Source organism: Ambystoma mexicanum, chromosome 4q, assembly GCF_040938575.1.
Source record: "Ambystoma mexicanum isolate Mex_15411 chromosome 4q, UKY_AmexF1_1, whole genome shotgun sequence".
NCBI classification, from domain to species: Eukaryota; Metazoa; Chordata; class Amphibia; order Caudata; family Ambystomatidae; genus Ambystoma; species Ambystoma mexicanum.
In genome coordinates, this window is record NC_090928.1 from 659,336,598 (window position 1) to 659,360,162 (window position 23,565).

Here is a 23,565-nt window from a genome sequence, read left to right on the forward strand (position 1 = left end):
GCCAATGCCACTCATATACAACTGTCATGTGTGTATGTGTCCATTGTACAGTGCCCTGATGCCTGTCTTTTATTTCTCCCTGTCTGCAGCGTCAACTGATGAAGAGGGCGGAGAAGGTGCTGTGTAGCACAGCGGCGGGGATCCCACCGCCAGCCGGAGACTCAAGGCCCGGCTCCCCTCCCAGGTTGTGATCTCGTCGGGGAGTGAGGAGTCCGGTGCCGCGTCCCAGGCCACAGCTGCCGGGGGGAGGTCCAAGAGGCAGAGGTCGGAGTTGGACTCCTCGGCAGCAGAAGGGGCAGCTGGGACCCCACAGAGCCCAACGGGGGAAGATGGCACAAAGTCATCTAGGTTGGTGGGGGGTTTGGTGGAGGAGGAGGCCGTGCAAGCAACAGAGACGGGGTCTGGAGGTGGGGATTCCACTGGTGCTAGTGGTGCAGTGCAGGACCAGGGACAGGGGCAGTCCCTGCATCATCTTGCACGAGTAGGGATGCCTACGTCCAGACCCGTTTTCAGGCAGGGGATGAGCTTGCGTCAACTGGCCTTCCTCTGCCTGCGGACGTGGCTATCCGGGTCCGGGTTGAGCCTGTCCTGACTGGTGTGGCGTTGCGTCAACGGGCCATGCGAGGTGACCTGCAGTCTTTTCATGAGGAGACTGCACGTCATCTCTAATGGCTCGTTGACCGCGTCGGCCTACTGGGACAGGTCACCCAGGCCGGATTCCTCTGTTTGATGGGGCTTGCTCAGACCTCCTCCTCAACTGAACCCCATATGCGCCAGTCATCCTCCGTGCCATCTTCCCACCTATCAGTCACCTGGGTGCCCTGTGGAGCTGCCTCTGACGGTGCGGCCAGGCTGGTGGAGGAGGCATCCCTGCCACAGTCGGGAGTAAGACGTCCAGCAGGGGTGGCCACATCAACGACTGCACCCCAGCCAGCGGAGGACGTGCAGGCAGCAGGAGGCAGTGCACGGGCAGAGGCACAGCAGCAGCAGCAACGTGGTGGGAGCCATGATGGCTCAGGGCCTTCGACATCGGAGGGGCAGGCATCGGCCGGAGGGCAGGAGGACCCAGGACGGGAAGTGTCTTCCGTGTGGCAGCGGTTGGGCCACGCCATAGATGCGGAGCGGCAGCGGGCGGAAGAGGCACGGCTCCCGATGGTCAGGGCGGAGAACTCCGTGCAGAGGGCCCTGAGGCGGGCCGAGTGCCTCGAGGCAATCCGCAGGGGGTTGGAGGTGGACACGTCGACGGCTCTGCGGACCCTCGGGGCCATGGAGGAGGACTGCCTCCGGGACATTGAGCAGGAGTTCGATGATGCCCTGGCCGGGACATCCAAAAGTGAGCCGTCGGACTAGCCCTCTGCCCTTGTAAATAGTTCTGTAGTTAGTGTTAGGTTTCCTTTGGTTTTGCTTTTTTTTGGACCTTTTGGACAATGGGCCACATTTTTGTATATAGTTTTTTTATTAGGTAGTGTTATTAGATAGGTTTCATTTCTTCTGTTGGGATCATGGACCCTGGCTTGTTTATCTGTATATAGTTGACTGTTGGATTTTCATTTTTTTTTTACTATTTACCCATGGAGCAATGGCTTTCAATTATGATTTTCCATTGGATTTACTTTTGTGGACTGTGACTTTGGACACCTTTCCTTTGGATTATGATTTGTGTTTTTGCATAATTTCACAGACATGCTGCTTTTTATTTTTTTTAATTCCCATTTCTGTTTGTTTATTTTTGATTCAATTTATGTTTCTTTTAATACATATTTTTGGTTCAAACTTCAATGTGTAGTATCAAATTGGCAATTGGGGTTCTATCATGTTATTGCCATTTCGAAGTGTGTGGATGCAATACTCGGGTGGGTGTTTGGTATTTGGAGGCTGACCATAGGGGCCAGGGATCTAGATTGTGATGACATGTTGGCTGGGGGACATGAGTGGGGGAATGCTGGCAGGTTCCCCTGCACTGCTGGGGGGTGGGGGTGGTGGGAGACATGAGTGGGGGCCTGGTGGAGGCTGCCCCTACACTGCTGGGGGGTGGGGATGCAGGGAGACATGAGTGTGGGCCTGGTGAAGGCTGCCCCTGGAGGCTGGGGGTGGTGGGAGACATGAGTGGGGGCCTGGTGGAGGCTCCCCCTGCACTGCTGGGGGGTGGGGGTGATGGGAGACATGGGTGGGGGCCTGGTGGAGGCTGCCCCTGCACTGTTGGGGGGTGGGGGTGGTAGTAGACATGAGTGGGGGCCTGGTGGAGGCTGCCCCTGGTGGCTGGTGTGTGGGGGTGGTGGAAGACATGAGTGGGGGCCTGGTGGAGGCTGCCCTTGGTGGCTGGGGGGTGAGGGGTGATAGGGGACATGAATGGGGGCCTGGTGGAGGCTGCCCCTGCACTGCTGGGGGGTGGTAGTAGACATGAGTGGGTGCCTGGTGGAGGCTGCCCCTGGTGGCTGGTGGCTGGGGGGTGATAGGGGACATGAGTGGAGGCCTGGTGGAGGTTGCCCCTGCACTGCTGGGGGTTGGGGTGGTAGTAGACATGAGCGGGGGCCTGGTGGAGGCTGCCCCTGGTGGCTGGGGGGTGGGGGTGGTGGGAGACATGAGTGGGGGCCTGGTGGAGACTGCCCCTGCACTGCTGGGGGGTGGGGGTGGTGGGAGACATGAGTGGGGGCCTGGTGGAGGCTGCCCCTGCACTGCTGGGGGGTGGGGGTGATGGGAGACATGGGTGGAGGCCCGGTGGAGGGTGCCCCTGGATGCTGGGGGGTGGGGGTGATGGGAGACATGAGTGGGGGCCTGGTGGAGGCTGCCCCTACACTGCTGGGGGGTGGGGGTGGTGGGAGGCATGGGTGGGGGCCTGGTGGAGGCTGCCCCTGGAGGCTGGGGGTGGTGGGAGACATGGGTGGGGGCCTGGTGGAGGCTGCCCCTACACTGCTGGGGGATGGGGGGAGACATGAGTGGGGGCCTGGTGGAGGCTGCCCCTGCACTGCTGGGGGGTGGGGGTGGTGGGAGGCATGGGTGGGGGCCTGGTGGAGGCTGCCCCTGGAGGCTGGGGGTGGTGGGAGACATGAGTGGGGGCCTGGTGTAGGCTGCCCCTGCACTGCTGGGGGGTGGGGGTGATGGGAGACATGGGTGGGGGGCTGGTGGATGCTGCCCCTGCACTGCTGGGGGGTGGGGGTGGTAGTAGACATGAGTGGGGGCCTGGTGGAGGCTGCCCCTGGTGGCTGGGGGTTGGGGGTGGTGGGAGACATGGTTGGGAGCCTGGTGGAGGCTACCCCTGGTGGCTGGGAGGATGGGGGTGATAGGGGACATGAGTGGGGGCCTGGTGGAGGTTGCCCCTGCACTGCTGGGGGTGGGGGTGGTAGTAGACATGAGTGGGTGCCTGGTGGAGGCTGCCCCTGGTGGCTGGGGGGTGGGGTGATAGGGGACATGAGTGGGGCCTGGTGGAGGCTGCCCCTGCACTGCTGGGGGGGTGGGGGTGGTGTTAGACATGAGTGGGGGCCTGGTGGAGGCTGCCCCTGCACTGCTGGGGGGTGGGGGTGGTGGGAGACATGAGTGGGGGCCTGGTGGAGGCTGCCCCTGGTGGCTGGGGGGAGGGGGTGATAGGGGACATGAGTGGGGGCCTGGTGGAGGCTGCCCCTGCACTGCTGGGGGGTGGGGGTGGTGGGAGACATGAGTGGGGGCCTGGTGGAGGCTGCCCCTGCACTGCTGGGGGGTGTGGGTGGTGGGGGACATGAGTGGGGGCCTGGTGGAGGCTGCCCCTGCACTGCTGGGGGGTGGGGGTGGTAGTAGACATGAGTGGGGGCCTGGTGGAGGCTGCCCCTGCACTGCTGGGGGTGGGGGTGGTAGTAGACATGAGTGGGGGCCTGGTGGAGGCTGCCCCTGGTGGCTGGGGGATGGGGGTGATAGGGGACATGCGTGGGGGCCTGGTGGAGGCTGCCCCTGCACTGCTGGGGGGTGGGGGTGGTAGTAGACATGAGTGGGGGCCTGGTGGAGGCTGCCCCTGGTGGCTGGGTGGTGGGGGTGATGGGAGACATGGGTGGGGGCCCGGTGGAGGGTGCCCCTGGATGGTGGGGGGTGGGGGTGATGGGAGATATGAGTGGGGGCCTGGTGGAGGCTGCCCCTACACTGCTGGGGGTTGGGGTGGTGGGAGACATGGGTGGGGGCCTGGTGGAGGCTGCCCCTACACTGCTGGGGGGTGGGGGTGGTGGGAGACATGAGTGGGGGCCTGGTGGAGGCTGCCCCTGCACTGCTGGGGAGTGGGGGTGGTGGGAGACATGGGTGGGGGCCTGGTGGAGGCTGCCCCTGCACTGCAGGGGGTGGGGGTGGTGGGAGACAAGAGTGGGGGCCTGGTGGAGGCTGCCCCTACACTGCTGGGGGTGGGGGTGGTGGGAGACATGAGTGGGGGCCTGGTGGAGGCTGCCCCTGCACTGCTGGGGGTCGGGGTGGTGGGAGACATGGGTGGGGGCCTGGTGGAGGCTGCCCCTGCACTGCTGGGGGGTGGGGGGAGACATGAGTGGGTGCCTGGTGGAGGCTGCCCCTGGTGGCTGGGGGGTGGGGGTGATAGGGGACATGAGTGGGGCCTGGTGGAGGCTGCCCCTGCACTGCTGGGGGGTGGGGGTGGTGGGAGACATGAGTGGGGGCCTGGTGGAGGCTGCCCCTGCACTGCTGGGGGGTGGGGGTGGTGGGAGACATGAGTGGGGGCCTGGTGGAGGCTGACCCTACACTGCTGGGGGTGGGGGTGGTGGGAGACATGAGTGGGGGCCTGGTGGAGGCTGCCCCTGCACTGCTGGGGGGTGGAGGTGGTGGGAGACATGAGTGGGGGCCTGGTGGAGGCTGACCCTACACTGCTGGGGGTGGGGGTGGTGGGAGACATGAGTGGGGGCCTGGTGGAGGCTGCCCCTGCACTGCTGGGGGGTGGGGGTGGTGGGAGACATGAGTGGGGGCCTTGTGGAGGCTGCCCCTACACTGCTGGGGGTGGGGTGGTGGGAGACATGAGTGGGGGCCTGGTGGAGGCTGCCCCTACACTGCTGGGGGGTGGGGTGGTGGGAGACATGAGTGGGGGCCTGGTGGAGGCTGCCCTGCACTTCTGGGGGTCGGGGTGGTGGGAGACATGGGTGGGGGCCTGGTGGAGGCTGCCCCTGCACTGCTGGGGGGTGGGGGTGGTGGGAGACATGAGTGGGTGCCTGGTGGAGGCTGCCCCTGGTGGCTGGGGGGTGGGGGTGATAGGGGACATGAGTGGGGCCTGGTGGAGGCTGCCCCTGCACTGCTGGGGGGTGGGGGTGGTGGGAGACATGAGTGGGGGCCTGGTGGAGGCTGCCCCTGCACTGCTGGGGGGTGGGGGTGGTGGGAGACATGAGTGGGGGCCTGGTGGAGGCTGACCCTACACTGCTGGGGGTGGGGGTGGTGGGAGACATGAGTGGGGGCCTGGTGGAGGCTGCCCCTGCACTGCTGGGGGGTGGAGGTGGTGGGAGACATGAGTGGGGGCCTGGTGGAGGCTGTCCCTGCACTGCTGGGGGGTGGTGGGAGACATGAGTGGGGGCCTGGTGGGGGCTGCCCCTGCACTGCTGGGGGGTGGGGGTGGTGGGAGACATGAGTGGGGGCCTGGTGGAGGCTGCCCCTGCACTGCTGGGGGGTGGGGGTGGTAGTAGACATGAGTGGGGGCCTGGTGGAGGCTGCCCCTGCACTGCTGGCGGGTGGGGGTGGTAGTAGACATGAGTGGGGGCCTGGTGGAGGCTGCCCCTGGTGGCTGGGGGTGATAGGGGACATGAGTGGGGGCCTGGTGGAGGCTGCCCCTGCACTGCTGGGGGTGGGGGTGGTAGTAGACATGAGTGGGGGCCTGGTGGAGGCTGCCCCTGGTGGCTGGGGGTGGTGGGAGACATGAGTGGGGGCCTGGTGGAGGCTGCCCCTACACTTTTGGGGGGTGGGGGTGGTGGGAGACATGAGTGGGGGCCTGGTGGAGGCTGCCTCTACACTGCTGGGGGGTGGGGGTGGTGGGAGACATGAGTGGGGGCCTGGTGGAGGCTGCCCCTGCACTGCTGGGGGGTGGGGGTGATAGGGGACATGAGTGGGGGCCTGGTGGAGGCTGCACCTGCACTGCTGGGGGGTGGGGGTTATAGGGGACTTGAGTGGGGGCCTGGTGGAGGCTGCCCCTGCACTGCTGGGGGGTGGGGGTGCAGGGAGACATGAGTGGGGGCCTGGTGGAGGCTGCCCCTGGTGGCTGGGGGGTGGGGGTAATGGGAGACATGAGTGGGGGCCTGGTGGAGGCTGCCCCTGGTGGCTGGGGGATGGGGGTGGTGGGAGACATGAGTGGGGGCCTGGTGGAGGCTGCCCCTACACTGCTGGGGGGTGGGGGTGCAGGGAGACATGAGTGTGGGCCTGGTGGAGGCTGCCCCTGGTGGCTGGGGGGTGGGGGTGGTGGGAGACATGAGTGGGGGCCTGGTGGGGGCTGCCCCTGCACTGCTGGGGGGTGGGGGTGATAGGGAACTTGAGTGGGGGCCTGGTGGAGGATGCCCCTGGTGGCTGGGGGGTGGGGGTGGTGGGAGACATGAGTGGGGGCCTGGTGGAGGCTGCCCCTAGTGGCTGGGGGGTGGGGGTGGTGGGAGACATGAGTGGGGGCCTGGTGGAGGCTGCCCCTACACTGCTGGGGGGTGGGGTGCAGGGAGACATGAGTGTGGGCCTGGTGAAGGCTGCCCCTGGTGGCTGGGGGGTGGGGGTGGTGGGATACATGAGTGGGGGCCTGGTGGAGGCTGCCTCTGCACTGCTGGGGGGTGGGGGTTGATAGGGGACTTGAGTGGGGGTCTGGTGGAGGCTGCCCCTGGTGGCTGGGGGGTGGGGTGGTGGGAGACATGAGTGGGGGCCTGGTGGAGGCTGCCCCTACACTGCTGGGGGGTGGGGTGGTGGGAGACATGAGTGGGGGCCTGGTGGAGGCTGCCCCTGCACTGCTGGGGGTGGGGGTGCAGGGAGACATGAGTGGGGGCCTGGTGGTGGCTGCCCCTGCACTGCTGGGGGGTGGGGTGATGGGAGACATGAGTGGGGGCCTGGTGGAGGCTGCCCCTGGGGGGTGGGGGTGATGGGAGACATGAGTGGGGGCCTGGTGGAGGCTGCCCCAACACTGCTGGGGGGTGGGGTGCAGGGAGACATGAGTGGGGGCCTGGTGGAGGCTGCCCCTGCACTGCTGGGGGGTGGGGGTGATAGGGGACATGAGTGGGGGCCTGGTGGAGGCTGCCCATGGTGGCTGGGGGGTGGGGTTGGTGGGAGACATGAGTGGGGGCCTGGTGGAGGCTGCCCCTGCACTGCTGGGGGGTGGGGGTGATAGGGGACATGAGCGTGGGCCTGGTGGAGGCTGCCCCTGCACAGCTGGGGGGCGGGGGTGATAGGGGACTTGAGTGGGGGCCTGTTGGAGGCTGCCCCTGCACTGCTGGGGGGTGGGGGTGCAGGGAGGCATGAGTGGGGGCCTGGTGGAGGCTGCCCCTGCACTGCTGGGGGGTGGGGGTGATGGGAGACATGAATGGGGGCCTCGTGGAGGCTTCCCCTGGTGGCTGGGGGTGCAGGGGGACATGCGTTGGTGGGCAGTAGTGCAAGGTGACATGTGGGTTGGCTGGGGGGCATTGCCATGGTGGATGGGGTGCATGCGGGACATGTGCAGGGTAGGCCCCTGTGGTGTGGGCCACCTGCATGGGCCGTGGAGGGTGTAGAGGGAACACCTGGGAGGACCCACACGTGCAATTCACGTGTGGTGCTCCCCGTGCACCCCTGGAATACACGTACCCTGATGGAATCGCCTGTGATACTTCCTGCGCACCCCTGAAATACACGTACCATGCTGCTTTTGCGTGTGATACTTCTCACGCACCCCTGGAATACACGTACCCTGATGGAATCGCATGTGATACTTCCCGCGCACCCCTGAAATACACATACCCTGCTGCTTTTGCGTGTGATACTTCCCGCGCACCCCTGAGATCCACGTACCCTGCTGCTTTTGCGTGTGATACTTCCCGCGCACCCCTGAGATACACATACCCTGCTGCTTTTGCGTGTGATACTTCCCGCGCACCCCTGGAATACACATGCCCTGATGGAATAGCGTGTGTTACTTCCCACGCACCCCTGATGTACACGTACCCAGGACAATTGCGTGTGGGACTTCCCACGAACCACTGAAATACACGTTCCCCGATTGGCGTTTGCTGTTTGCCAGCCCTGTGAACTGGTCCAGGGTTAGCGCAGCCCTTTGCGATGATTTGGGGATTTTGAAGGCTTTTCCTTGCGCGAGGGCGTTCTTGGGGGCGTAACTGGCGCTGCTGCAGGGTCGCTGCGCCACTCTGCGCCACGGCTGGTTTCGGAGGCTAAAATCCATGAATACGCTGTGCGATGAAAAGGATTTTTGTGCGAATTTCTATGAATTACCCTCTTAGTCTCCATATGGCCGTCTCAATGTCGTCTTTATTTGAGAAATCTTCCCAGTTGATTATTTCGGTGTCCTCTTGAATGGTGATCGTCTTTGGCAGGGGGGCTGAAATATGCTGATGAAATGGCATTTTCGGCTTTCCTCCGCGATGCTGTTTAACGCTGTGAGAGGCGACGCGCAGCCAATCTTTTTGATCAATTGCCAAAATGCTCCAGAGTTTTTATCTGCTAGCTTTCTCAACATTTCCTCTGAGTCTTGCTGATAAAGAAAACATCGATGAAATCTTAACCAGGATTTGTACATTTTTGTTCGTCTAAATAAGCTTTCTTTAGACAATCAGAATTGGTATTTGCAGCCTGTCTCTTCAATTTCCTCAGGTTTCGCTGTTTCATCACCAGCTCCTTATCGTACTCATGAAGGGGTTGTTGATTTCCCATTGGTTTTTTCTGCAAATTTGAATAGTACGGTATTAATAGAGGTTGGTCGTCAGTTGGGGATGTAAACCCTCTCTCCTTCCTAGAAAGTTGAGTGGCGTCGTTTTTTGAAAGTTCTGTGATTCTTTCCGCCGTTAATCTAAGGCGGTTTCCTTGCGCAGTTGTTTCAATTTCTTCAGGCATTTGGGGTCTCGGACTGCTCTCAGTGGGCCACGCAATTTTTAAGGATGTTGTGGTCGCTGGCCTCGGCCCGTATGACCTCAAAGGATGTAATCAGGCTAAGCATTGCTTCTGATGTGAAAATATAGTCAATTGACCCTTTTTGTGAGCCTCTTTCCCATGTAGGCATGTGGCAAGCTGGGGGGACAGACTGCTCGATGTTATGGAGATTTCTGGAGTCCATGAGCGATTGCCATAATTGTCTGTGAGATTCTGCCTGGAGTTTATGGCGTGGTGGATTGGTGCTTGAAACTCGCCTCGGACATTTAGCGCTCAAGTCTCCGCTTATTATTATTAGAGGTTCATCCTGGTCTGCAATAATTTCGTCGATCTCTGTTTCAATGATGTTTAAACATTTCTTGTCCGAGATGGCCTGAGGGTTCCAATAGGTTGTAATTATAGCGAGCCAGGAGGTCGTCGTCGGTTGGGAGCGTACGGCAGGTTGCTCCCACTTCACTAGCACTGCTAAGTGGCTCTGGGTGGAAGCAAGGCGTTATTTGAATTGACAGACCAGAGCCTGATTGAACCGCCACTAAGAGTCCAGCCCAGTTATTATAAACCTATTCTGCGGTTACAATTATATGAGAGAGATAGTTGCTGCGTAGTATCTGCACAATATCCGTTTCTGTAGATTTGACAATTCATTGCAGCTAGCAACATATGAGGGAGAAGGCTGTGTTATATTTAATATACAATAAGAGGATGAGGAGACTTGATAATACATTTCAGTTGAAGCATTTGCATTTATAAATGACCGTCATCGCTACTATCTGATTTTCGTCACAGCCACACGCCTTTAAATATTGCACGCACCTAATGTCGATATTTAAAGCACGGCACTCTGCGGAGATGCATCTCCTTAAATGAGGCCATGTTTGTAAGATTATCGTTTTGTATGTTAGAGGCAGCTATTATAGCCGTAATTGGCAACCCAATACAACCGAGATGGCGGACGCGTTAGCACTTGCTACGGTCCAGTCAGCAACAGGCTACTTTTTTCGGAAAGGATTTATGCAGGCAATATTCAGCGTTGTGGCTTCCCTGGCAACGCGGGAGTATGCCGAAATGCTTGGCAAGGATAGCAACTTTTCAATATGGTCCCTTGTTAATCTTGAGTACATCGCAATGGATACTTGACAAGTTGCAGTCTTAGTGATTCTAATGCAGTTATTTCGCCTCTCCTTTTTACGGGCTGCCCTACAACGATTGCTGTGTTTGTTTAAAGTGCGGCTTGAATTTTTGCTTGATGACAACTACACTACCTGGCGAATACTAATGGGACCCAGGAGATATATGTATAGCCGCAATAGCTAAGAAATATATAGGTAAAATCTTGGTATCTAATACCCTTTTGGTATTTGTTGATGAATAACCAACAGTGGTTTGCATAATGAATTAACAACCTGCAATCAACAGCATTCTCTTTTGGTGATGGGCCAATACAGTCATTATCTCTTTGCAGAAACGGAATATTCCATCATTACCATAACTGCAAAACGCCAATTGCTAAGTGACAGATTGTAAAATATAGTTATTAAGGTTATTGAGAATGATTGTCAAGAGGTGGTCTCTGGATCTATCCAATTCGGAGGTCAGCCGTGTTCTGTTGTATGGGGCCAAGTCCTCAGTTAAAATTGACCTATTCAACTAATTGGAGTTTTGACCACAATTATTATTATTTCTATATAGATATATCCTGGAACAGAAGAGCACTTAAGGTACAATACTTACTATGTAGCCTAAATAGGCAGAGGTGATGTGACACACCACTTAAACTGTCATATTACCCATTCCTATACATGGACATTAATAACCAATTGTTTTTCCTTTATTGCTTTTGTCTCTCTTTTCATTTGTATGTCCTATGTTGTTGTCGCCTTTTGAATTGATATTGTTTGAACTGAATAACACATTGATGAATGTTTAACTTCAAAAATGTTTGGTTGTGTGTCATGGATCTTTTATAAGGTTGAAAAATGTTATTCTACATGAGTTATGAATGTCCATAGTGTTATGTATTAGCCTATTTTTGTTCTAATGTTATTATAAGTTTTGCAATTTGGACATAATGTTGTGAAATGGAGATTGTTGTATTGAATTTTGTTGTTCATAATGTTAAATAAAGTGATTTAAAAAAATTGACAGAAAAAAAAGATAAAACATTTTATATTACATTGTTGTACATACTGATGTGCCCTGTTGCACCATAATGAGCCTTTGTATATTCCACCACATTTGCACTTGGCTTGTGCCGTTTTTACATTTGGGTTTGCACTAATGTGAATGTTTAATTTAATATATGTGATGCAACAATTCAGCCTCAGAAGAGAAGTGGCTCGAAACATGTGTTGGGCTGATCTGTATTTGAATAAATTACATGCAATCACGCATGGAATACATGGACATGGGGCCTCATTCCGAGTGTGGTGGTAAGGGGTTAATGGCGCCGGTAAGGATGCCGGGGCCGTTAACCCCTTACTGCCGCATTCCGAGGTCCTTTAGTGGGACCCGCTAAGGGCAGCTGGTTTTACCGGCCGCCCTTAGCGGGAGCCACTAAAGGACCTGGGAGCTAATAACGGGCCTGTTAATATTAGCTCCCTCCCCATTCCTATTGAGCCCTATGGGGGCTTGAATGGGAATGGGGATGGGTATTTTGAATGAGAATTTACTGGGTCCTCCAAGGTTGGAATGGCCCGGTAAGTCCTCATTCAAGGAACCCGGACCCGAGTTTGGAGGCAGCCATGGTGCTAATAGCACCATGGCTGCCTCCAAACTCGTAATGAGGCCCATTGTGCGCAGAGTGACTGTATCTATCTTTAAGTGCATTGTTCCCTTTGTGGAGTATTAGGCAATATAGCGACGCTATACACTCACCTGCTGCCATCGTATTGTTACAAACCTGTGTGAAAGCGCTTGGGTCTCGTAGTCTTCTATGCCACAACCCTTTTGACCAGTTTTTATGTTTTACACTTTAGATCAGGGCTGGAAGTGTGGCCTATAGGGGAAAGGTTTCTCTATTTTCCCTAAAGTGGAGTGGGGCGGTGTAGATAGGTGGCAATAGGTCATTAGGGTATTGGGTGTCAAGGTATTTTCTTCATGGGCAAATGGGGGATACCAGTTCTCATGCAATGATGTCCTAATGTCTCCCCAGAAGCTGTTTCTTCCCAAGTGATCCTCCCTCATGTACCTGTCCCCAGGGTCAGAAACAGGTAGTGGCTGCCGTCCCCTGACCACATGGGAGGAGGCTACTGCCGTGGAATCAGTGATGACATTGGATTCATCACATACCCTTCCGCAATGCTGCTGGTTCTCTTAGCACCTATTGAAAAACAATAATGGAATTCCACATTACGCTATTCTCTCCATTTTCTTTGTTCCACTGTAAAACAATAGGGCTGTCGATCTTAGAACTAGCGCATGATTCTTGCGTTTGTGTCTTTGCACAGGCTCAACCATGTCAATGGAGCGTGATCAGTGACCAGCCTAAACGTCCTACCCATCAGATAGTATTGAAGGTGGGTTACTGACCACTTTATTGCCAGGGCCCCTAATTAAATTAAGGCATTGTTTTTCTCTCATGTAAACAATGTCCTACTGATGTAAAGAATAGGTTGTTCAATGCCATTGTGATATTGTGAAAGAACATGGGTTCCCTACACAGAATGTGGTTGAGCTTATCAAAACACAATTGGTCTTCTTTCTTCCAGTTTACTTTTTGCGGTTTGACATTTTTGAGTTTATCAGCGAGACAAGACGTGATGGATGAACAACAAGGGCTGAAATGTCTGTAATATCCTGCTTAACCCAAAAAGGCTCTTGGGTCTTTCTTTGTCTTGGGGTTTCTTTGACTGTTTTGACTTTCCCAGTTTGGGGTTGAACCAGCCAATTCCAAGTTACATTTCTTTGGATTTACTGTGAGCCTGGCTTTTTTTAATGCTTTGGTAACTAGGTACAGATGGTGCTAATGCTCTTCCCAGGATCTACTGTGGATGATTTATCATCAATGTATGCCCCACATAAAGACGCATAGAGCCGGAGGACTTGGCCCATTAACCTTTGAAAGTGGCCGGTGCCTTATGCAATCCAAAAGGTAATACCTTAAACTGAAAAAGCCCAACGGGAGTGGAAAATGCTGCCTTCTTCTTGTCCTCTGGATTAACAGGAACTTGTCAGTATCCTTTTGTCAGATCAATCATGTAGAGGAAAATGGCGGTTCCCAGCTGATCAATTAGATCATCAATTCTAGGCATTGGGTAGCTGTCGAATTGGGAGACCACGTTCACCTTTCTAAAGTGAATGAAGAACCTCCATGTATGATCCCGCAAGTACTATGGGAGAGGGCCAGGGCTCTGAGATGGTTCCATAATATCAGCCTCTAACATATTTTCCACATCGTCTGTAATGATGTCTCTTCTAGATGTGGGTAACCTGTAAGGTTTTAAATGGACTACCTTCCCTGGGGGTGTACGGATATAATAGTACACTCTTTTTACCTGGCCTGGTTCAGTTCTAAAGACATCAGGGAACTGTTCTGGGAGGTCTATTAAATCTTCCTTCTGGTTTTGGGGTAGGTCGGAAGGAATCCGGGTTTGTCTGTTTGATTCGTCGGACAACAAACTGGTGAGCACTACTGTGGTGTTTTCAACAGGATTTTCCCTCCATTCTTTAAGAAGGTTTACATGATAAATATGAGTCTTGATTTTTCGGTCAGGTTGTGAGACTCGGTAACCATAGTGGCCTGTCTGTTCTATTATCTTCTTAGGGACCATGTCATTTGGGCAACATCTTGTTCTCAGATGAGGGAAGGAGAAAAATAACCTTTTGCCTGTTGGAAAAGGACCTTAGTACAGACTTTCTGTCATGATAGCCTTTGTGGTATTCTTGGACTTTGATCATGTGTGCTTGAACTATTTTCCAAACCGTGGCCATATGCTCCTTGAGCCGGTGGGCTGCTTGGGAAAGGTAAAAATGTCTTTTTGCTGTTCTTGTCAGGTCTCTCACAACATGTCAAGGATGTATTGTGGTTCTCTACCATGTAGCAGCTCAAATGGGAAAATCCTGTTGAAGACTGCAGGGTCTGTTTAATGACAAAAAGGGCCCAAGGTGTCAAAACATCCCAATTTCTGACGTCAGCTTCAACTAGTTTCTTCAAGATATGTTTCAAAGTCTTGTTGAACCGTTCCAATAAACCATCAGTCTGAGGGCGATAAATTGAAATTCTGAGCATTTTTATCTCAAGGACATTAGCTCACTCATAAAGGTGGATCCCTGATTGGTTTAATATCTCCTATGGAAACCCAACTCTCGAGGTATGGCATTAAATGTTTGAGAATTTGCTGTGTCGCAGTATTATTACGTAAAGGAAAGGCTTCAGGATAACAGGTGGCATAATCCAGTATCACCCGTATGTATCAATTTCCCAGTTTTGATGGTTCAAGGGGCCCAACTATATCCATGTCTATACACGAAAAGGGCACATCAATGATTGGCAAAGGTTGTAATGGAGCTGGGAGCGGCCGGTGTTTTGAAACTAGTCTTTTGACATAGGGAGCAAGTAAGTACAAAATGTTTCACATCGGTATAGATCCCTGGCCAGTAGACTCGGTTCAGGATCTGTGCTTGAGTTTTGGCTGTTCATAAATGACCGCCTGTCAATGGGAATGGGCAATTTCCAGTACAATTTCTTTTTGGGTGACTTTTGGGCACTATTATTTGTGATCTAGGAGTGCCATCAGGCCCAATATCTCCCCTGTACAATAGCCCAGCTTTCAGGAAGAAAAATGCCCCCTTCCTTTTCACTACCCTCCTCTTCGGTTAAGATATGAAGGAAAGGTTCAGCAAGTAAGGGATCATTTCTTTGGGCAAATGCTAGGTCAGGAACAATTTTGTCCTCTTCTCCTGGGATTTGAGATGGGACTGCCTCCGATGTGGTATGGGAATCTATAGCTGCCTCCCCAAAACCCTTCGTTCCTCTTTCGGTTTTGACAGATTTTCTAACCTCTTTGGGCTTAGGAAATAGAGCCCTTTCGAAAATCCCCAGGGCTATTCTTTCTCCTGCCATTGCTGGATATGCCTCCTTTCTGTTATTTTGCATCAAGATTTATATGTCACTCAGGGTCTGCGACGCCTGCTAAGACGTCTAGGCCATGTCCCCAAGCTAAGCCTGACTTAGAGGTAAGTCTAATGTAAGTTACAGGTAGGTGAATGAGGACTACATCTCCGGGTATTAAGACTTGATCCCTACGTTGAATCAACTATCCCCTGCTACTGCATAAATCAAACCCTATACAATGTTCTGTGGAAACTGATGTATCGGAAGCTCTGTTGCTGATTTTCTTAAATCTAAAGGTCCCCCCAGGTCAACTGAGCTCGATCCCACCCCTGACACGAAATGTGAGGAGTAAGTAATGAAACTCGCACACAAGTTAGCCATGTTTTTGGTTAAAGGCTTTTATTGAAAGCAAAAGGGTTGGGAACAACCTCTCTGACCCTTTTCTAAGCAGGGTTTCCCTACCTAAACCCAAAAGCTAAGGATCTGTCTGTGTCAGGATGTCAACATCAAAACTGTCCTTGTGTCCAAAAGTTATTTCTCTGGCCATCACACTATAAACTAAACTAAAAGGTGAAAAGGGGAATGTCTGTAACCTTCAGTGATTTCAAAAGAGTTTGTAAAGGAAAATAAACAACTCCAACACAAAAGTTATTCAAGATAAAAGAGCCCTGGTTACAAAGGGTGACTCCCTTCCCCTGGATTTTTCCTCGATACAAATGATTCTCCAACGCAAAACATCTCCAAGGTCAAAAGCCTTGGTTCCAGAGGGTGATCCATTCCCCTGGATTCTTTCTTAATATAAAAGATTCTTGGTGCAACCATTCTTTGTGTTTTTCTTTGTTCACAACAATATTGTTATTTACAATTCCGCATTAGCCTTGTGGTTTCGACTTCTTTCAGAAGTTCCTTCTTGTTTAGCAAACATAGTGATATATATTTTCTTGTTGCTTGCTGTGGATTTGCAACTGCCTGACATACTCCCCTGCCAGAGCTTCTTATGCACTTGTGATTGCCTGGTATACTCTCCTGCCAGGGCCTCTTGTATTCACACTTGTATTGCCTGGTATACTTCCCTGCCAGGACTTCTTGTATTCTAACACACTTGTAGCTGCCTAGTTTACTCACCTGCCAGGACTTCCTATATTCACACGTAGTTTCTTTATTACTTCCAGTGTTGGACATACGTCTTTTGGTATATCACATCTCTTTAATTCATCATTCGATTTGGATGCCCTTCACACATTTGTATATGGCAGGAATCTCTTTATGGCTTCTGTTTCTTTGGCTTTACTTGTTTTAGTTTGTGCTTGGCATAGTGGCTGCAGGTCCTGATTATGCCTGGGCTGACTCACAGGCTTTGCTTGGCATTTTCGGTTCCATTCTCGCTGATGCGGCTAAGGTTTTCTGCCTAGTTTCCACTCTGGAATGCTCTCTCGTCATTGTGGTCTCTCCCTCAGCTTCACTTCTGCACGCCTCCTTCCATCCAGGTCGCAGTAGGTAAATCGCTGCCTTCTTTGGTTGCTGAATGCCAAGGAGTGTTCCACTGGCTTCTGGCAAGTCTGCGGGGCATCCCGTCATCGCAGCATGTCTCTGCTTCCTCTTTGGTGAGCCCATCGGCTCTGCCACAGTGGTTTGTGCTTTTCAGCTTCACAAGCCTTGCAGAGAGGTGCAATGACTTCTCCCAAACAGCAGAAGCCTCTAACAGTTTGCTTTCGATCTTTAAATGTCCTATGCACAGGTGTGAAGAGAGGGTCCCTGGAATGCCCCCCTTCACCTCCATCAACATGACAGCCCGCAGAGTCAAAAATGCACAAAGCAACTCTCTGTTTGGACAACCCACAGGAGCATCAGTGACATCCACATATGCAAACCGATATTCTCTTAGACAGCCATTCAAACCTTATCCAGTAAACGTCTTTATGGATACAGGTGGCTCTACCCTGATCATGGATCCAATCAATGGATCAGATTGACTAATAACGAGAATTCAGTTGTGCTGACATCATTAGTGACACCATGACATAGCAAAATTAGTCACAAACTAAACTTACAGCCATGCACAAACTTACACAAGCACACACATGCTCACACTAAGAACATGCTTACACAGTTATGTAGATAGAGGAAAGATGCATATACATACTGTCAAAAGCTTTTCTTTTTCACATTAGCTAAGTGCAGGCGCTTATCGCAAAGAACCCTATGGAACTACAGGATCATGTAAGGAGCCTAGAAGGAGAGAAGACGACTAACCTATGGGAAACATAGTGGGGTATACATATGTAGAAATCATAGTATCACTATAATGAGGTTACATGAGGCCACAAGCCACAGGTCGAGAGATGAAGAAAATCAGAACTAGGCTGCACAGAACAGAAGGTCAGGGCTCGCAGCCAAGGTCAGAGATAAACAGCACATCCAAAGCTAAGAGACCCGGAGCCATCTTTAAAAGAGCAGAATAAATCCTCTGAAATCACAGACGAGAGAGCTCAATTTCGTGGTCCTCAATCACGTGATCCAGCCGAGCTAGACAATGGTCATTCACCCGCGGTGGGAAGACGAGCGGTTATCAGCAACATAGACATGACGTGAAACATGGAATTGTTATCAACGTTGCAACGCTGAGGGCACTCTCACAGGCAAAAGTGGTATCACTAACCATTACATTGGGAACACATAGGGCCTCATTACGAGGCTGGCAGTAAGGGGTTAACGGCGCCGGTAAGGATACCGGTGCCATTAACCCCTTACCGCCCCATTCCAAGGTCCCTTAGCGGGTCCCACTAATGACATGCTGGTAAAACCAGCCGTCCTTAGTGGGGGCCGCTAAAGGACCAAGGAGCTAATAACGGGCCAGTTATTAATGGGCCCGTTATTAGCTCCCTCCCCATTCCCATTGAGCCTTATGGGGGCTCAAATGGGAATGGGTATTTTGAATTAGGACTTAGCGGGTTCTCAAAGGTTGGAATGACCCGGTAAGTCCCCATTCAAGGAACCTGGACCCAGACACGTGTTTGGAGGCTGCCTCCAAACTCGTAATGACCCCCCATTCTTTCTCATTACCTTGAGAAGGTGCACTGAGCTCTGAGAACAGATCTGGGTCCCAGGCCTGGGGAGATCGGCTCCAGCCAATCAGAAATCCAGGGGTGGATGGCAGAGGGAAAGAGCCAATGATAATCCTGCAATCCTGCAACAATGTAATAGATAGTTTCTTGGGGAAGGAGCAGACAAGCCCCCTGACATGTGCAGACCAACGAAGTAACATCTATATGTGCCAACCATAGGTGATACCACCCCAATCAGGCAGACTCTTAGGTTTTTGGGTAAGAGCGCCATGTTGTGACGCAGACATGAAACAAAATGGTCCGGCACGGGCTTAGTTGCCGTGAGTGTGGGAGATTTTGAATGTCCTGTATGATCCCTGTTTGTTTGTGTAATAAGCGACAGTTCTAACTTGCCCTTGGCTGATTCCTCTGTCTGTGCACTGGGGGGGGGTGTTGTTGCACCCTGGGAGCTGGAACGGTGAGCTTGTAGTGTAACCCCTAGTCCCTCTGGCAAACCTAAGCCAACAGGTGCATTTAGAAAACAACTACAACACTCATTGAGCTTAAGGCTCTCTCTGCTCTGACTTGTTCTTTCCTTCTTCCTCGCCCCAGTACTCGGGTGATTGCGGGAAAAGGAGTTAATTGATGTTGATTTATACATGTTACTTGGAAAATGACTTTGAACATTTCTGAATGAGACAATTCTATATGGTGGATAACTAGAACTGGAAAAGGTGTTTTTTTTGGGGTTTTTTAAAATTATTTTTTTACAATCTAGACCCGGGATGGAAGTTTGGCCTATAGGGTTTTGAGAAAAGGGGGTGTAGATGGATGGGAATAGGCCATTAGGGTATTGGGTATCAAGGAATTTTCTTCATGGGCAAATGGTGGATACCATGTCTCATCCAATTAAGTCATGACATCTCCCTGGAGGCTGTCTCCTCCCATGTGATCCTCCCTCATGTAGCCAGGATCAGGTAGCAGCTGCCATTCCGTGGCCACAAAGGACGAGGTTACCGCCAGGGAATCCATGATCACTCAATTGCATTCATCACAAACATGCATTATTTCTGAGCTGTTTAGGCCCAGTAGCATTCTCGGTATGTATAACACACCGTTCCGCTTGGTTTCTAGCGGCCACCATTTTGTTTTATGTATTTAAATACTCTCTGTGATGTCAGATGCTGAGCGCCTGACGTCATATTGGATTAACACAATCAAACATTGAATACGTGCTGTAATGCTGCGATTAAAATGAGCTTTATGCGCACAGCCTTTTTGTCATGTGGTTGCCATTACTAATAGGCTCACCTGATTTGTCTTTCTGACGCGAATCAAACAATGCAATTTTCATCCTAATAGCATGAATGGGTACTGAATTATAGATTTTTCCATTTAACTCACATCGATCTTTATATTCAAATTATTTTCCCACTTCAAAGTGATGGGCTCGTCCCTGTGGAGGCTAGAATATGTGACACACTGATATGCACCATTTCTTTGCAATAAAATACAAAATTGCCTCATTTGCATAATAAAACAATCAGATTACAATAATCTTTTTTCCATCACCAACTAGAGCATCTCAAGATTAACGCTTTACAAAAATAATTCTTTTGCTGCGACATTCCGTAGAAGTATAGTATTCATGGTATAGTATTTATTACCCAGAGGCCTGGCAGTGATAAGGTCTTTTGAAGTCAAGTCCTCGAGTGCTTAACACTTTTGTCCTTCCCCTATTGGACAGTTCCCGGATTTGGTAGATTTTCAGATAACACTTTATTTTTCCATGTATCAAGATTCCGTCTTTCAAGAGAGGCATGTGAGATGGAAATCTCAGATTAGGGAACGCCGATCTGCTGGTCAAACCGAACCCCCATTGTTTGTTCATTATATTAAGCTCACCATACACAGATGCAGCCATAAAAATGCTGCTTTAGGATTTATTCCAATGTCAGTCTCTTAGTGATCTAGCTGCATGCCAGTCATGATGCCCTTTACTGATCTTCAAATGAATTCAACTCCTTCATAGAGCAAGGCAGATTGTTTGTTTGTTTGTTTAGTTATTTGTTTGTTTATTTACTGAGGGTGGTGAAATGAACAGGATACCAGATGCCAGAGTTCAAACATATAGCTGAGGCTTGGTTTCTCCCATTTGCCACTTTTTAAAGTCAGATTTTTCTATGCCCCTAGATTTTACATTTTCAACAAAAACAAAGTAGTTTATCCATTGCACTGGCCTATCAAAACTTCCATCAAAGGTCCACATGTTCAACATATTCAGATTTCATAACCATGATCCCCTGATTTCTGTAAAGGATATAAACACACTAAATAAGTCCTGCTGGTGAATACCTAGTTGGATCCCGCCTGTCACAAGCTTCTCACGATTCCATCAGGTCCCACTACACTCCCATGATGAAGAACCTATTTAAGAGGGGAGAGCTCCTACAGGGCATAGAAAAGCTGAAAAAAGAGGTATTGATATTCATAGTGCTGGATGGGTCAGAAGGAGAAGGAGAAGGCAAAGGAATGTATTCAATACTTTTTATGGTTCCGAAACGTTTAGGAAAATGTTGGTTGAATCTCCTGATGTTGGCAATGGGCGAATGCTTAGCGTATTTATAATGCATCAGACTACAAGACGCATATTTCCATTTGCTCATTCAAGAGACACATCAGATTTGCCATAGCAACCAAGCATTACCAATTTCAGGTGCTGCCTTGCGGCTTGGGATGCACCCTTCTGAATGTTTATCAAGGTCTTGGAACCAATGACAGCTACTCTACATCTGGAGGTTAGCCAGGCATTCGCTTACCTAGACGAATGCCTGATCAAAAATCCATCGGGAGGTATCTGGATGGGACATATCTAGAGAACCTGCGAGCTCTTGAACTTCCAGCATTTGCCGTCTCGACCTTCAGTACATAGAGGCTCCTCTTGGGACCGACTTCAGCACAGTGCTACTTCATCAGGAAGCAAGGAGACTGCAAGCCTTATGGACCCGGAAGCTTCAGGGACACGTGATATCAAATGTATTTATGGCCCCATGGGCAAGGCTAGGTGCATGTACACCTTCAGTAGATCCCTTCATCACAAGTCTCGAAAGGTAATGCCAGTGACAACAGACGGAGGGAAGATCTAAAATGGCGGTTGGTTCATGACAAGCTAGAGAAGAGGTTAGCACTGGACTTTCCATCAGAGATCCTTCATAGTACAGATGTAAGTTTCCTGGCTGGAGGGGATACCCTTGAGACGAAGGTCCCCTGGGGGAAACGGGACGCTCTCTTCAAAAAGGAAAGAACTAGCAGCAATTTTCAAGGCACTGCAGCGGTTCAAGTACAGGGTCGGAGGGAGGTTCATCCAGGTCAGGATGGATAACACTCCTGCCATTTTGTGTGTAAACAGACGGCGGGACCAAATCACCCTGGCCAGCCATTCTGCCTTTCAGGCTCAGCTGCTGAGCAGAACAGCACCCGATTTCTCTAAGAGCAGTGAACATCAAGGGTGTGGAAAAATTGCTCGATGGACAGGCTAAATAGGTTATTTTCGGCCTCAAGGGAAACGGATTCCTCGCTGGGTGTTCAAATGACTTTGTGTGAAATTTGGGGTTTCTTCTTTGACCCTTTTGCATCTCATGAAAATGCATCCCTGCCGCTGTTCTGCACCAGGCTCCCATGTGCGTTTGCATGTGGAGTGGATATCCTGTCGCTGACGTGGTCCTAGACATGGCTGTATTCCTCCTATCCCTGTCACCCAGTTCCCTTATTTCCCAGCATTTTGACAAAAAAATCAAGGGCAGTGGTACACGTTTATTATGACATCCCTGTTTTGGCTGGCAGGGCATTGCTGGCCTTATTGATGGCTCTGGCCATGGACCTGCATGCAGCACATTAGCTGTGTGGTGACTGTAAGGCGGAGCTTGCACTATTGGGTCTTTTCACTCAGTTACATCCTTTGACCCAGAAGGTGTACAACTATTATTAGTACATCTTTGCAAGTTGGGGGGAGTAGGAAAGCTATATATCCACTTCCCTTTATGCATCCCAGTGGTGTTGAAATTCCTCCAGGATGTGTCTCCAGTGGGCTGGCAGTGCCTTCTCTAAGGGCACAGTGAACACCCTCACAGGCCATGTGCACACCATAGTATGATATCTCTGGGAGAGATCCTGGTAGGAAGACTTCTTAGGCCTTCTTAATTTCTCATTCTGTGCTGCACTCAGGGGTTCCACCCTAGGACCTGCCCTTAGTTCTTAGGGGGTTTCAATCTCATCCATTTAAACCTCTGGGTTCCGGCCATTTGGAATTGGTGATTCATGACAGTTGTCTTAGGTGCAGAGTACATTTGGGGATGGGGGGTCGAGGGGGGATCAAGGGGGGGGGTCCCCTCCAATCCCCCTTTTTTCTTTTTTTAATACTTTTGCCCCAACCCAAAAACTACTATTCACATTCCCAACCACATATGTACATTGTGTTCTCTCTTTTTTTTATATATGTTTTGGGTTCAAAATTGTTTGTTTCATAATTCGATAATATCACTGCATAGCAGTTCTGCAAGAAGTGCATGTTTTAAGGTGCAATCCATCCTTTCTTCCAAAGGATCTTTCTAAGTTCCATTCATTCCATCTAAGTTCCATTTTTTTCAGGTTCTCGTCTGTGCAAGAATTGGTCTGGCATCACTTAAATGTGAGAAGAGCAGTTCTGACTTCCTGGCCTGAATGGCTCTAATAAGACACTCCACAACCTTTGCTTGACTTTTGGTCATTGCCATAAGTTGGCGGATTTGATCGACCATTGGCCTAGCATGCTGGGTGGAGGGAGTCCCACTTTCAGAGAAACAATCAGGAATGTGCCACATAAGAATGGCAACTTTGTGGGCAGGTGCGCCTGTCCCTGTGCTCGATATGTGTAAGCTTGGCATCTGGCCTGACCTGAAGGCTCTCTTTGTCATTACAGGCTGAATGTGGACTATCAGGCGACCTGCTGTTTTGTCTCGAGCATCCTGGGCAGTTATTCACTAAAGGAAAGTGTTGGCTGGATTTGGGTTGCAAATAAAGGTTGTGGTTGGTGCGGAAGATCAAAGGTGATCCATGTGGGTGATTCACGGGCTCCTCCCATCATAAAGTTTGGTATACTTCACAACTAAATACTGAGAGCAGGAGGAGGGATTGAGATGTAATAATCCTTTAGTCATTTACTGGTTTCTCATTAGTAAATTCTGTGATTAGTAGTAAATTCTGTGATTAGGATGGGTACGCCTAGGAATGGTTACCGCAAGGTATTCGGAACATTTAATTTAAAAAAAATAGTGATGCCAGGGCTGGAGCTACCACTGCCATTACCCAGCTGGGTGTATGTCAGAATTCCTATTAATGTGCTGCCCACTGAAAAGGTAGGTAACATGTAAATCAGTTTAGGCTCAA

At 51.4% G+C, this 23,565-nt stretch overlaps 1 protein-coding gene across 1 annotated transcript in view; it reads left to right on the forward strand.

The window, feature by feature from the left end:
* CIMIP6 (ciliary microtubule inner protein 6) overlaps positions 1 to 23,565 on the forward strand; it is a 208,385-nt gene that overhangs the window by 85,874 nt on the left and 98,946 nt on the right. The window lies entirely within an intron of this gene.